We start from the raw sequence: 13477 nt of genomic DNA on the forward strand, positions 1-13477 counted from the left end.
TTGATTGTTGCAACCCTTCGTTTTGGCAGTCATCGGCATGTAGCGGGGCCGGCATGGCTTTGGCATGGAATCGTGGCTGGCACGGCATGCCATTGGCACATGTGGTGCGGCTTGCATTGTTTGCCATTGGCACGGTGGCGCGGCTGGCATCCCTTGGCATGGAGATGTGGCTGGCACGGCATGCCATTGTCACATGCAGCTCGCATGGTTGCCATGCCTTGGTGCGGAGACATGGCTTGCATGGTTTGCCATTGGCACGGTGGTGCGGCTGGCATGGTTGGCATGCCTTGGCGCGGATACGTGGATGCATGGTTTGCCATTGGCACGGTTGTGTAAGAATTTAGGGTATGGTGTAGGAAGGTGATGTCGGTCAATATTAATGGTTCTACCGTGGAACATGACACATATATATGTAAAAAAAAAGGTACCCTGGTAATTCTTACGTAGGCGTGTTGAATGATTCAATAAATGTGCTAGTGGTCCTAGTGACGTCATGTCAGATGTAAGGTTTTACGATTTTAACCCTAAGCTAAAAACCACCATCAACATTAAGTCCCCTGCTTAGGTCGGAACAGGAGCATTGTTGCGAGGTAAGCATAAGATGGTGACGGGCGAGGAAAAAATCAAAATGACAAGTCGTGAAAAGATGGTTAAGAAGACCCGACTAGCCTTTTTCGAGAGGTAAGGAGAGTTCGTGATTCTCGTGTTGGCGTACTTGCATAGACTCTACTTGTGGTGTTGCTGGCTAGACCGTGAAGTGGTGAGATGTAGATTGTCGGCTTGGAATGGGAGCCGCAGGCGTTGGTCGGCTTGGAATGGGAGCCGCAGGCGTTGATCGGCTTATAATGGGAGCCGCAAGCGTTGGTAGGCTTGGAATGGAAGCCGCAGGCATTGGTCTGCTTGGAATGAGAGCCGCAGGCATTGGTAGGCTTGGAATGGGAGCCGCAGGCGTTGGTCGGCTTGGAATGGGATCCGCAGGCGTTGGTCGGCTTGGAATGGAGGAAACTGGCTTCAGTCCGCAGAATGGTGTAAACTGGTTTCAGAACTTCGGCTACCAAACGATGGTGATGACTCTGGAACTTCGGTTATCAAATGGTAGTGATGGCGCCTGACAACTTTGTCGAAATCAGGGTTTGGGATACCGAAACCCTAATTAGCGCTCCTTACTAAAATCGTTGTAGAATTCTCGTAAGAACTCGGATTTGATGGTCCGACTCTCCATATGACCAGATAGAATTTCTTATCTCCTTTCGCGGAATATTTAGGTTTTGAGCTCGTTTAGCAGGTGAAAACGGCCCGACAGTGAAACTCAGGAGGGATGTTGCGGGCCCGGGGTAGCATAGTCGCGCCGAGTCATCTGTTCCTGTTCATCAAGCAAGAAGGGAACTTTATTCTGTGCGAAACTCTAGAAACTCCGTCTGTATGAAAAGAGGTATTGACCTTCTTCTGTTTCCCGTTGCTCATTTGTATCCGCGCTTTCGTCTGCAGTGTCTCTCCAGTGGATTCCAAAATTTACCAAACTCCATTGCATTCTTGGGACGGATGGATGGAATATATGCTCGGCAACGATAATGCCAGGGTTAATCTTGGAGATTGTGGTTGCGATGTCGGTCCATCCTCGGCTTTAGGTTGTTCAGTGCCTGGACCTTCTGATCGTGATGATGATGTGTTGTGAATGTTTGTATGGTCGAAAACTTCTGGCGCCCCCGGATGAAATAGGGAGACGTTTCGTTGCCGATGTGCTGCTATCAAGTCTTCCAGGACTTTGTTCCAAGCGACATCCTTCGAACCATCTTCTGAATCTTGGACTATCGTATGGAATGAGATGTGGTAAGAAGTCCCCAGTTATACTTCGATTTGATCTGATGGCATGGATGAATATGTGAATGTATATTTGTGGCGTGCTCTTGAAGTCTTCGGTGTACATGTACGGCTTCGTGTTGAGAAATTCCGGCGGCTCGTGAAACTTTGACATTGATGATGCTGAAATCAGAAATTACCTGGTTGAGGGGAGTGAAAGCGTCTCATGCTGGTAGTCCCCATGTGTATCCTATTTTCATTGCATCGTGTTGAATCCACGTCCACGTGATTTGATACAAGTTTATCGTACTCTTCTGGATGTGACGCTGAGATGCTCAGGATATCATGGACGAAATATTCTGGATAGCGAAGATGTAGGAATGAGAGAGTTATGTTGTTTATCATGGCTCCCTCTGTTTCTTCAAGAAAATGTTTCAGCCGCGTCTCTGGAGTTATCTCATGAGTCTTTGATGGTCGTCGATGGACTGCGAAGAGAAGTCCCCAGTCGCATTTTTCTTCAGTTTCTGAAGTTGTTTTCCTCTGACCAGGCTTGGGATCCTCCGCGGCCTCGTAAAGTGTTGAAGGCGTCTTCTAGAAAGAGAGGTGATGATATTCTTGCGCTGTACCCTTGAAGAGTATATGACCTTGTTACGGCCATGGCCTTTTGGTTGACTGTGTCTTCTGAGCTTTGACAGTAAAGGGATTCCATGTATATCCTCAGTCCTCAAGTATGGTTTATATGTTTCCATCTTTGTAGTGATTGCAAATGTGGTGAAGCTCTGGATGGTATCAACAAATGAGCGGCAACAATTCTTGGTAGCAGATATAATCAGAAGAGATTATATTGTCGTGGTAACAAAGTATGTTGGCTGGAATTGTATGGGCATCCGTGGAAGTAAAAGGATTGGCTGGAGTTGTACGGGCATCCGTGGAAGTAAAAGGATTGGCTGGATGCGTAAGCGAGCAAACTGTCCATGACTACGAAGATTGGTTGGATGTGATCATGATCCTTGACATGGGGAGCATGGTGGTACGACCCTTTGTAGGAAGAAGTGTCGTTGAAGAAGCTTTGGCTCTTGGAGAATATGTTGAAACTTAAGAAGCAGAACGCTGAAGCCTCGTCTTCGGATACTGGAGAAGCTTATGGAGAGAACGCTAAAACGGAGCGGCTGCTGGAGCGAGCGTTGAAGCGGAGCGGCTTTCGGAGTGATCGTCGAAGCGGAGTCGCTGCTGGAGGATGTTAAAGCGGAGCGGATGCGTGAATCATTGTGCTGTCAAACTGGACACTCTTCAAGCGAACAATGATTACGAGTCCCCAGTTCCATCTATCAATCGTGCTTTCCAGGAGAGGTTGGGGTTTGGGAACGACTTCTCTGGTTGGAAACATCTGCTTCCCTGATGCAGTGCGGTTGAGGGCTGCAAATATTCCTTGAAGTTTCGCTTTGGGGAAATATAGAATCTCACATAAATGTTTCATCATAGACTGCACGATTTTGCGGGCGAAGTCCCCAGAAATCATGCATCTCCTGACAAAGAAAAGAGTCTTTGTGAACTCAGAGGGGTTGCTGATTTTTCTTTGCTTCGATTTTGGAGAAGTCGTTCCTGATATTTTCGTGTAATGAAATTAGATTATTGATTCCCTTCTACTGGGCGTTCAAGAGCAACGCTGGAAGGATACAAGCTGCTGGCGCAGGGAAGATGCAAGTTGCTGTAAAGATGCAAGATGTTAGCGCTGGAAAGGATGGAAGCTGCTGGCGCTGGAAAGATGCAAGCTGCTGTAAAGATGCAAGATGTTAGCGCTGGAAGGATGCAAGCTGCTGGTGCTGGAAAGATGCAAGTTGTTAGCGCTGGATCGGCTTGGAATGGGCGCTGGCTTGGATTTGGTATGGCACGGACTGTCGGCTGGGCATGGCGCGGACTTTTGTCTTGGCAAGGCGCTGGATTGGCGTGGCGCGGACTTGTTCTTGCAGGCCCAGTTTCCTCTTTCCATACGTAGCTCAAATAGGAAATAATTTCCTTATTAAAAATTCAAAAGTGTAATGCGTATAAAAGGGGTTGGCTCTCCTTTTTATCTCGTATCTTTGTTCTCACGTCCTGGTGTTAGCGGTAGCGCGGTAGTAATAAAGTGGGCAAGCATATTCCAGCTATGTACTCCAGCGTTTCTCTTTCAATTTTTTTTCTTGTGTTGGTCCAAACCCTAGCCATAGGTATGCCTTCCATAAATCTGTAGAAATATTGTTCTTCTGAACTGGTATAAACCCTAGCCGTGGGTATGCCTTTCATAAACTTGTAGAAACACTTCGTCATAAAAAATTCCTCTTCGAATATCACCGTAGTAACGTCGAATACCTCATGAACAATAACGGGTAATCATTATTATGCAAAGTAGGCACATACGGGTAGGTGATTATTATTTTTATTATTTTGAAAGGCAAATAAAGCGCTTGGTTTATGGTTTTGATTTTCTGGATTTTTGGGTTGATAGACAAGTATTAACCCTGAGGGTTTTGGATTATTATTTGGAATGAACTGTTTTAGAATATTGATGTTTTTGGTTATGAATATAAGTGGCATGAGTACCCCAGGGAAGTCATGCAATTGTGAATTTTGTGCGATAGTAGAAAGCATGAAACACAAGAAAATTATGGATATCGGTTTTTTATCTCCCCTGTGAAGATTTGAAGTAGTAGACCATGTATTTTGTCTAACAAGACTTACTCGGTTTTTCGGATCTCCTGATGAAAAGGAATCTCCCAGGTGTAAGACCGCGTTTTGTGGGAAGCACCGACGTGAGTGTGGAAAGTCCCCAGTCATCCCTTGTCGTGTCATGACTGGTAACCGGGTCGTCTGGTAACTAAGCCGTCGATCCCTGGGCGGGTCGTTTGGATTCTATCTTTCTGACTTCTGGGTCGAAATATGAGATCGGGGATTGAAGTTGACATTGTAACCGAAAGATCAATCTTCCACTGTGGTCGCCAATTGTTTGAGGGTGAAAACGGTTTCTGTTGATTTCGGTAATTTCGTGTGTGTGGGTGAGAAACGAGTCTAAACCCTAAACAATGTATAGCAAGGGATTACTTTAGATTCAAGAGATCAATCTGTACAAATCCGGCCTAAACCAAGAAATGGTCGTTCCATATTTGCTTTGGTCACAAAGAGGAGGAGAAGGTTTGGTTTTAGAGAGGGAAGCGAAGAGAGTGTTGAGACCAGATTAGTTGATCCTGGAACAGTAGTTGTTTTGTGACTTCCATCAGAAAGTGGGAAGCTAACAGATGGGAAAGCTAGCAAACGTTTTTTAAGTGTTGTATGCTCCAGACCAGAATTTGTTGTTCGGTGGAAATAGGTAAGACCTATTTATACAAGTCGAAGTGAAACGTACTCTGGTATCATAAGAAATGGAAAACGGATGAGTAAATAGGAGGATGTGGTAACCGGTAACGCCTGGAATTGATGTTCCATAAAAGAAAGCGTTTTACTAGTACTCCCTGTATTTACTAACCGCCTCATCCTTATGACACTGTCTTGTAACGGGCGTAGTGTACGCCGTATGCTGTAAACCGCCAAACCAATACCCAATGAGCATCCCCCAGTTTGTGACATGTGTTGATGTCTCGAGTGTTTTCGTGGAAAACATGTAGCATGTTGTTGTTGTTTGGCAAGTTGAGCTTGGGAGACTTGCAGGCTCGGTGGTGACCTTTGCGAGATTTTGCATCTTGAGAGGAAGGGTAGCCGTTGATTATTGCAACCCTTCGTTTGGTATCCAGTGGCATGAAAGCGTGGCTTTAATATGGCCTAGTTTAGGCGTGGCCAAAAGCCAGGGTTTTGGCATTGTTTGGGAGCGACCAAAACTAGGGCTTGGTGTCGAGCCAATAGGTTGCCCTGCATTATCTGGTAACCTTGTACGTCTAAGACCTGCGTCTTAGATGGAAATGTGGTCGTTGATTGTTGCAAGCCTTCATTTTGGAATCCGTGAAGGGAAGGCCGGCATGGTATGGTTTAGGCGCAGAAAGGTAGCTGGCACGGCATGCCATTGGTACATGTGGCATGGTCGGCATGCCTTGGCGCGGTTTAGGCATGGCCAAAACTAGGGTTTTGGCGTTGGGACAAAGGTTACCATGCATTGGTTGGTGACCTTGGACGGCTAAGATTTGCATCTAAGATGGAAGGGTGGTCGTTGATTGTCGCACGCCTTCGTTTTGGCAGCCGTGAGGGGAAGGCCGGCATGGTATGGTTTAGGCGCGGCAAGGTGGATGGCAAGGCATGCCATTGGCACACGTGGCATGGTCGACATGCTTTGGCGCAGTTTAGGCGTGGTCAAAACTAGGGTTTTGGCGTTGGGCCAAAGGTTACCATGCGTTGGTTGGTGACCTTGGACGGTTAAGATTTGCATCTAAGATGGAAGGGTGGCCATTGATTGTCGCACGCCTTCGTTTTGGCAGCCGTGAGGAAAGGCCCGCATGGTATGGTTTAGGCGCGGCAAGGTGACTGGCATGGCATGCCATTGGCACATGTGGCATGGTCGGCATGCCTTGGCGCGGTTTAGGCTTGGCCAAAACCCAAAGGTTACCATGCGTTGGTTGGTGACCTTGGACGTCTAAGATTTGCATCTAAGATGGAAGGGTGGCCGTTGATTGTCGCACGCCTTCTTTTTGGCAGCCGTGAGGGGAAGGCCGACATGGTATGGTTAAGGCGCGGCAAGGTGGATGGCATGCCGGGCATGCCAGCGCCAAGGTATGCCGACCATGCCACATGTGCCAATGGTATGCTGTGCCATCCACCTTGCTGCGCCTAAACCATACCATGCCGGACTTCCCCTTACGGCTACCAAAACGAAGGCGTGGCCAAAACTAGGGTTTTGGCGTTGGGCCAAAGGTTACCATGCGTTGGATGGCGACCTTGGACGGCTAAGATTTGCATCTAAGATGGAAGTGTGGCCGTTGATTGGTGCACGCCTTTGTTTTGGCAGCCGTAAAGGGAAGGCCGGCATAGTATGGTTTAGGCGCAGCAAGGTGGCTGGCACGGCATGCCAATGGCACATGTGGCATGGTCGGCATTCCTTGACACGGTTTAGGCGTGGCCAAAACTAGGGTTTTGGCGTTGGGCCAAAGGTTACCATGCGTTGGCTGGCGATCTTGGACGGCTAAGATCTGCATCCCAGATGAAAGGGTCACCGTTGATTGTTGCAACCCTTCTTTTTGGCAGCCAGCGGCATGTAGCGGGGCCGGCATGGCTTTGGCATAGAATCGTGGCTGGCATGGTTTGCCATTGGCACGGTGGCGCGGCTGGCATGGTTGGCATGCCTTGGCGCAGAGGTGTGGCTGGCACGACATGCCATTGGCACATGTGGTGCGGCTGGCATGGTTGGCATTCCTTGGCGCGGAGACGTGGCTGGCATGGTTTTCCATTGGCACGGTGGCGCGGATGGCATGGTTGGCATGCTTTGGCGCGGAGACGTGGCTGGCATGGTTTTCCATTAGCACGGTGGTGCGGCTGGCATGGTTGGCATGCCTTGGCACGGAGATGTGGCTGGCACGGCATGCCATTGGCACATGCGGTTGGCATGGTTGGCATGCCTTGGCGCGGAGATGTGGCTGGCATGGTTTTCCATTGGCACGGTGGTGCGGCTGGCATGGTAGGTATGCCTTGGTACGGAGACGTGGCTGGCATGGTTTGCCATTGGCACAGTGGTGTAAGAATTTAGGGTTTGGTGTACGAAGGTGATGTCGGTCAATACTAAGGGTTATACCGTGGAACATGACACATATATATGTAAAAAAAAGGCACCCTGGTAATTCTTACGTAGGCGTATTGAATGATTCAATAAATACGCTAGTGGTCCTAGTGACGTCATGTCAGATGTAAAGTTTTACGATTTTAACCCTAAGCTAAAAACCACCATCAACACCTGGTAAAAGAATTCATCAACAAAAGAAACGATTTAAAATCTCAAATCGCTTCGTCTTTGGAAGAGCTAATTCACTATGAAAGGATGTTGTCTCTAACAACAAACATTGTACGTAAACTGAAAATAGAACTTAGTAAGTTGACAGTTATTTCCAAAGAGTTGGAGGAATTGAATGATCCCATTATCAATGGGTTTTTCAACAACGAGAAGGAATTCTCTGAAGAGGCCTTGGGAAAGTTTCATGTTGCCTAGTATGTCTTCTTTTTGGTTTAGTTGGAAGAATAACTAGTGCTTTGAATAGCAATTATTGTGACTACACATAGCTATTATTTTTCATATTCTTGTTCTTTTTTTTTGGTTATTGGTTTAAATTCTAAAACTATTTGGAGAATGATGTTTTGCAGTATTTAATCTTTATGTTTGTTTGCAATTTGTTATGGGATATTGGGTTTTACGTCCGTGAACTATGTTTATCCCATACTTTGTCAAAAGTAAAGTCGTTCGTGTTCGGTATTCATGTATTGATTAAAGATGAATGGAATTTTGAAAAATACAAAAGTTAAGCCTATATTGTCAATCTTTAATGGAAGATAGGTTGTGATGTCTGTTGTAATGCAAATAATAATTGAAGATAGAATGAATCTTTTCTTCTTCTTTCCTTTTCTTTTTTCTTAGATTTTGATATGTAGATCAAAACTAAGATGAATATCATTGATTACAGGAAACACTAATAAGATTAATCAACGGTAAAGAAATAAATAATGAAGAAATTAACTTATACCAAAATCAAATCGAAGAAGAGATTAACGTGTTTCGGTCGATTCGACGCAGTATTGATCATTCCTGATCCATATTTTATGTGTATACTGCAATACTCCATAAGTTTTTCTTGTTGTGAGAATATGAATGGTTAAGCTAATAATTTTATATGGTTAACTTAGTCGTAGCTTCGTAAGTTTACTTATGTTGAGCATAATCAATTAAATTGATCACTTTTTGTGTTTAATTTGATTACATATTCCGATTAACTAATCATGGGTTTACTTGTGATTAATTTAATTGAGTTTTTGGATATAAAAATCATTCTTATGGTTTTGGTGTCCAATAAAAATCCTTCTTTTCTTTCGAAATTAAGGTCGCTCTTGTTGTTCTTTCCGGAATGACATCAAATGGGGAAGAGTTCTTTTGAACTTGTGCTTAGTGGTCATATCTTGAGGGGTGTGCGTCTGTGGAATTTTAGAGGGGTGATCTTGTATCTTTAAACTCCTTGATGAATGCATTTAGCTTCGGCTTTATGATTGCATCTAAATTAATTGGTATGTATTCTTTCTTTTAGTCATGAAATGTTTCTATCGGAAATTTCATTATGATCCCGTTCTTGTACCTTTGCCAATTTTATTGACAAAAATGGGGAGAATTAATATGTAGTTCACACTACAAATACATATGGTTTTCGGATCATTGTGTAAGGAGGAGTGGTTTCCATGAGAGATGGAGTATTGACTAAGGGGAAGTGATACATATCACCATAGTATTATTGTTGAAGTTGGACACAACTGAACTTTGACACTGTGTAATAATACTATGACACTATATAAAAATGATCGAGATTTATGTTTTCTCATTGTTATTGCTACGGATCTTCAACAACGATGATGCTAAACTTACAACCTTTGGGATCATTGGAGTACTTGGAAGTGACGAAGATTTCGAGGATTGTTGAAGATTAGACATGTGGAATAGGATCTACTAAAGTTTCTTTATATTTTTTGTACTCCATATGTATTGATAGTTTTGTCACTAAAATTGACAAATGGGGAGATTGTTAGAGCATTGCTCGGTCGAACTCGCATGTGTTGCTATCTCAAGCATGTTTGTCAATGTTAGTGATCAAAACTATAAGTCTTGATTTCTAGTCTACTATAGCTAAGTCTCGGACTAGGATAGAAAGTGTAGTTGAGATCAAGGACTTCATGGCGATTCATTATACAAGACGAAGAACTACTCAAAGAACCGGTGGAACTTCTCGACAAAAAGTTATGTGGAGACTTGAACTTATCTATCACTCAAAAGTCTATCTACTCTATCTCCTACTCTTTGAGACAAAAAGTAGTGTGCTATATATAGACTTTGATTATACACATTTGGTATTGCGAGCCGAGTATACCTCGCCTATCTATATCTCGAAATATGTGTTTGTAAGCTTTTCGCTTCAACCAAGTTTATCTTTACCTAGTGACGAAAGTCATGATATGTTTCAATCACTTTGAAAATTTCTTTGACGAGAAATGGTGTAACAACCATATAACGTCCTCTAAGAATATTTCAATGATTGAAATGAGAGTTTAGATTACATAACCAATGGTGGACATAAGCATTATTGTGGAAACACATTTATGTATAAGTCCTATTCCTTGAACCAAAGTTTGCGAACTTTGTTGATCAAGAGAACCGGAAGAATGGCATGAGCCAAGTCCGCGAACTTCCGAAGTTCTCAAACCCGAGAATTTCTGTTGGAATTGACAAACTATTTGTGTGAATCTAAGTCCTGAGAATTTCTGCTGGAGTTTGTAAACTCTGCCCGATAACTTAAGTCCGCGAACCTAGTCTGTGAACTTGAGAAGGTTATATATCTAAAGATGATTTCTGAACTTAAACTTAAAAACACTAAGGAATGCAGTTTGCAAACTGTGGCTATAAAAGTTCATGAACCGATTCAAGTGAATCAAATCATCTTTGCTCCAATTGTGTCTTGTGTAGTACATGAGATTTCCTTGCAATTTAACAACTCTCTAACTAGTTCATCTTGAAGTCATTTGAACTAGTTATGGTGAAGAAGAACATGGTTGATATGAGATGCTCATATGGCTAACCTTTTGGTTAACTATTGTTGAACCAACAATGTACACGTTTGGGTACAGTTACACAAACCTAGAAGCGTGCATTTCATTTGTGTGTAACAAACTAAGTTTTCGATCTAACGGCTGAGAAATATTAGCTTGAATATAAATCAGGTTTTCATCTAACGGTGAATATTGATTGCTTTGTTACCAAGGTAACTTAATTGCAAACCCTTATTTGAAATACTATATAAGGGAAACTCTAGTATCTGTGCAAAACTAATCCCCACACCTTATGTGTGATACTAGTTTGCATGCTAGAGTCGTTTCTCCTTTAACCTTTGGTTTTCTTCTTCTAAAACCAGGTTAACGACTTAAAGACTTCATTGGGATTGTGAAGCCAGACCGATACTACTTTTATCGTAGTTGTGTGATCTGATCTTGCATCTTCTATCGTACGAGTATAATCATATTGATTGGCTTGAGATTGATATCTCTGATATGAAAGATATAAAAAGTAATCACAAACATCTTCGTCTCATTGTTTGTGATTCCGCAACATCTTGTTACGCTACCATACGATTAAGATTTTTATGAGGTGATTGATAACTCTAGGCTGTTCTTTGGGAATATAAGACCGGATTATCAATTGGTTCATGTTCACCTTGATTATTATCAAAAGCTGAACAAAACTTTTTAAGGTTTATCTGTAAGAGACAGATTGATCCTTTGATAGACTTGTCTATGTGAGACAGATTTGTTTATTATCAAGTCTTCGACTTTGGGTCGTAGCAACTCTTAGTTGTGGGTGAGATCAGCTAAGGGAATCAAGTGCGCAGTATCCTGCTGGGATCAGAGGCGTAGGGAGTATAATTGTACCTTGGATCAGTGGTAGACTGATTGGGGTTCAACTACAGTCCAGTCCGAAGTTAGCTTGGAGTAGGCTAGTGTCTGTAGTGGCTTAATACAGTGTGTGTTCAGTCTGGACTAGGTCCCGAGGTTTTTATGCATTTGCAGTTTCCTCGTTAACAAAATTTCTGGTGTCTGTGTTATTCCTATTTCCGCATTATATTGTTTTATCTTTATAATTGAAATAATACAGGTTGTGCGTTTAGATCATCAATTAGAATAATCCAACCTTTGGTTGTTGATTATCATTGATTGGTCCTTGGATATTGGTCTTTGGTACCATCCAATTTATTCCTTGTATTTGATTAGAACTCGTAGTACCTGCTTGAGTAAATCAAATCAAGAGAGAGATATAAACTCGTTGATATACTTTTAATTGATTGAATCTTGTTGATTCTCTTAAAAGTATGTTCGAGTTTGTCCATACAGATTGTTAAGCGAAATATTCGGTGGTGTTGTTAGACCCCCACTTTTTCAGTCCCTTATTATTTTATCTTCTTTATGTGCATGGAGATTCATTCACTTCTTGATGTTATCTGAAACTAGATGAATGCGGATTGTGAAATATTTAATCACAATGTTCTGTCGAGGTATGTGTCTTTGAATACTCATCATGCCTATGTTTTTCACTGCCCATGGTTTATTTGTTCATCTCCATGTTGTAGTGTTGTTACTGTTGTCTTCAATATCTTGATGATGGGTTTATTAGATCACCTCTGTGTATATTATGAAATCTGATAAGTCTAAACTATTGTTAGTTTTAGTAAACTGCTATTATTGTTGACTGTTGTTACTAATAGGGGCCTAAGTCGTGGTCCTTGTACGATGTTTCTGAAGTTACGAATTTTCAATCACAGTGAATAAATGGCTTTCTACTTTGATCGCAGGAGAAACAGAGGAAATGAGGAAACAAAAGGAGTAGAGGTAAATTTACTTGTTCTATGTTATCTTCCTTCGAGCATTGGTAATGTTCTTATTTGAAGGGCTTTGTGAAATGTGTTCTTTGCCATCTTCAATCTGAAGGAATTAGGATCTAAATCTTCTTTTTGGTTTGCATAATGAAGCACATCTTTATCTTTCTTAACTATTGGCATAAAAGTGTGTCAGTTCATTCAGAAGCATTAGTTGGTTCAACAATCAAGCATGACTAGGATGTCAACCTTCTCTTTAGGAAATGTAGGCAACATTTGAAGAGTCAAACAGGTTTCACTTTGTTGTAGCATGTCCACGGTATATCTTAAATATGTGTTTGTTTTATGTCTGATTTAGTTTATGTAATGTTTGTTGATAGATTATGTGACTGAAGGAGTAGGATCTTTGTTATGAAAATAATTGTAGGTTATTTATGATAACATTTTACTGTTGCAAGTTGAACTATATTATAGTAATGAGAGAAATTCATGGCTGACTCCGAGGTGTCAGGTTTTTATATGTAGAAAGTACATTATATTATACCATACATGCTCATGCATCTATTTTTACCACTGATAAACTAAGTACTGGTTAAATGTTCATCTGTTCGACTAGTCAAGTAACCTAGCATATAAGGTCTGACATTTTGATCTTGTCTGAATGTAGTTCGATACCTTTACGGATGCCGTCACTTTCTTCCCAATGGTCGCATGAGGGACACTGATATTGAGGTTGATGGTAAAATCGTTGTTGCTGGTGGATAAGGAAATTTTGGAATGGGTTGTGCTTCTGCTGTTATCTTCTCAAGCAAGCTGGTGCCAAGGTCATAATGACTGAAACTGTTGTTAAAATGTTTAAGACAAGTATCACTTCTCTTTAAGAAACCTTGAACTTATTAATTAAGTGTTGAATCTTTTTTCTTTTTCTTTTCTTGAATGATTTTGGACTCAATTTATGAGTACAATTCAATGTTATAGATTCTGTCATTTTGTATTGGATGAACCAGGGAATTTGTATTTGAATTTAATTTTAGTATTTTATTGTTAATTATCATTTCAATTTGAATATGAATTTCAATAATTTAATTTGAATTTCAGTGTAATTTTAGTAT

Source organism: Papaver somniferum, chromosome 7 (genome assembly GCF_003573695.1).
Source record: "Papaver somniferum cultivar HN1 chromosome 7, ASM357369v1, whole genome shotgun sequence".
NCBI lineage: Eukaryota > Viridiplantae > Streptophyta > Magnoliopsida > Ranunculales > Papaveraceae > Papaver > Papaver somniferum.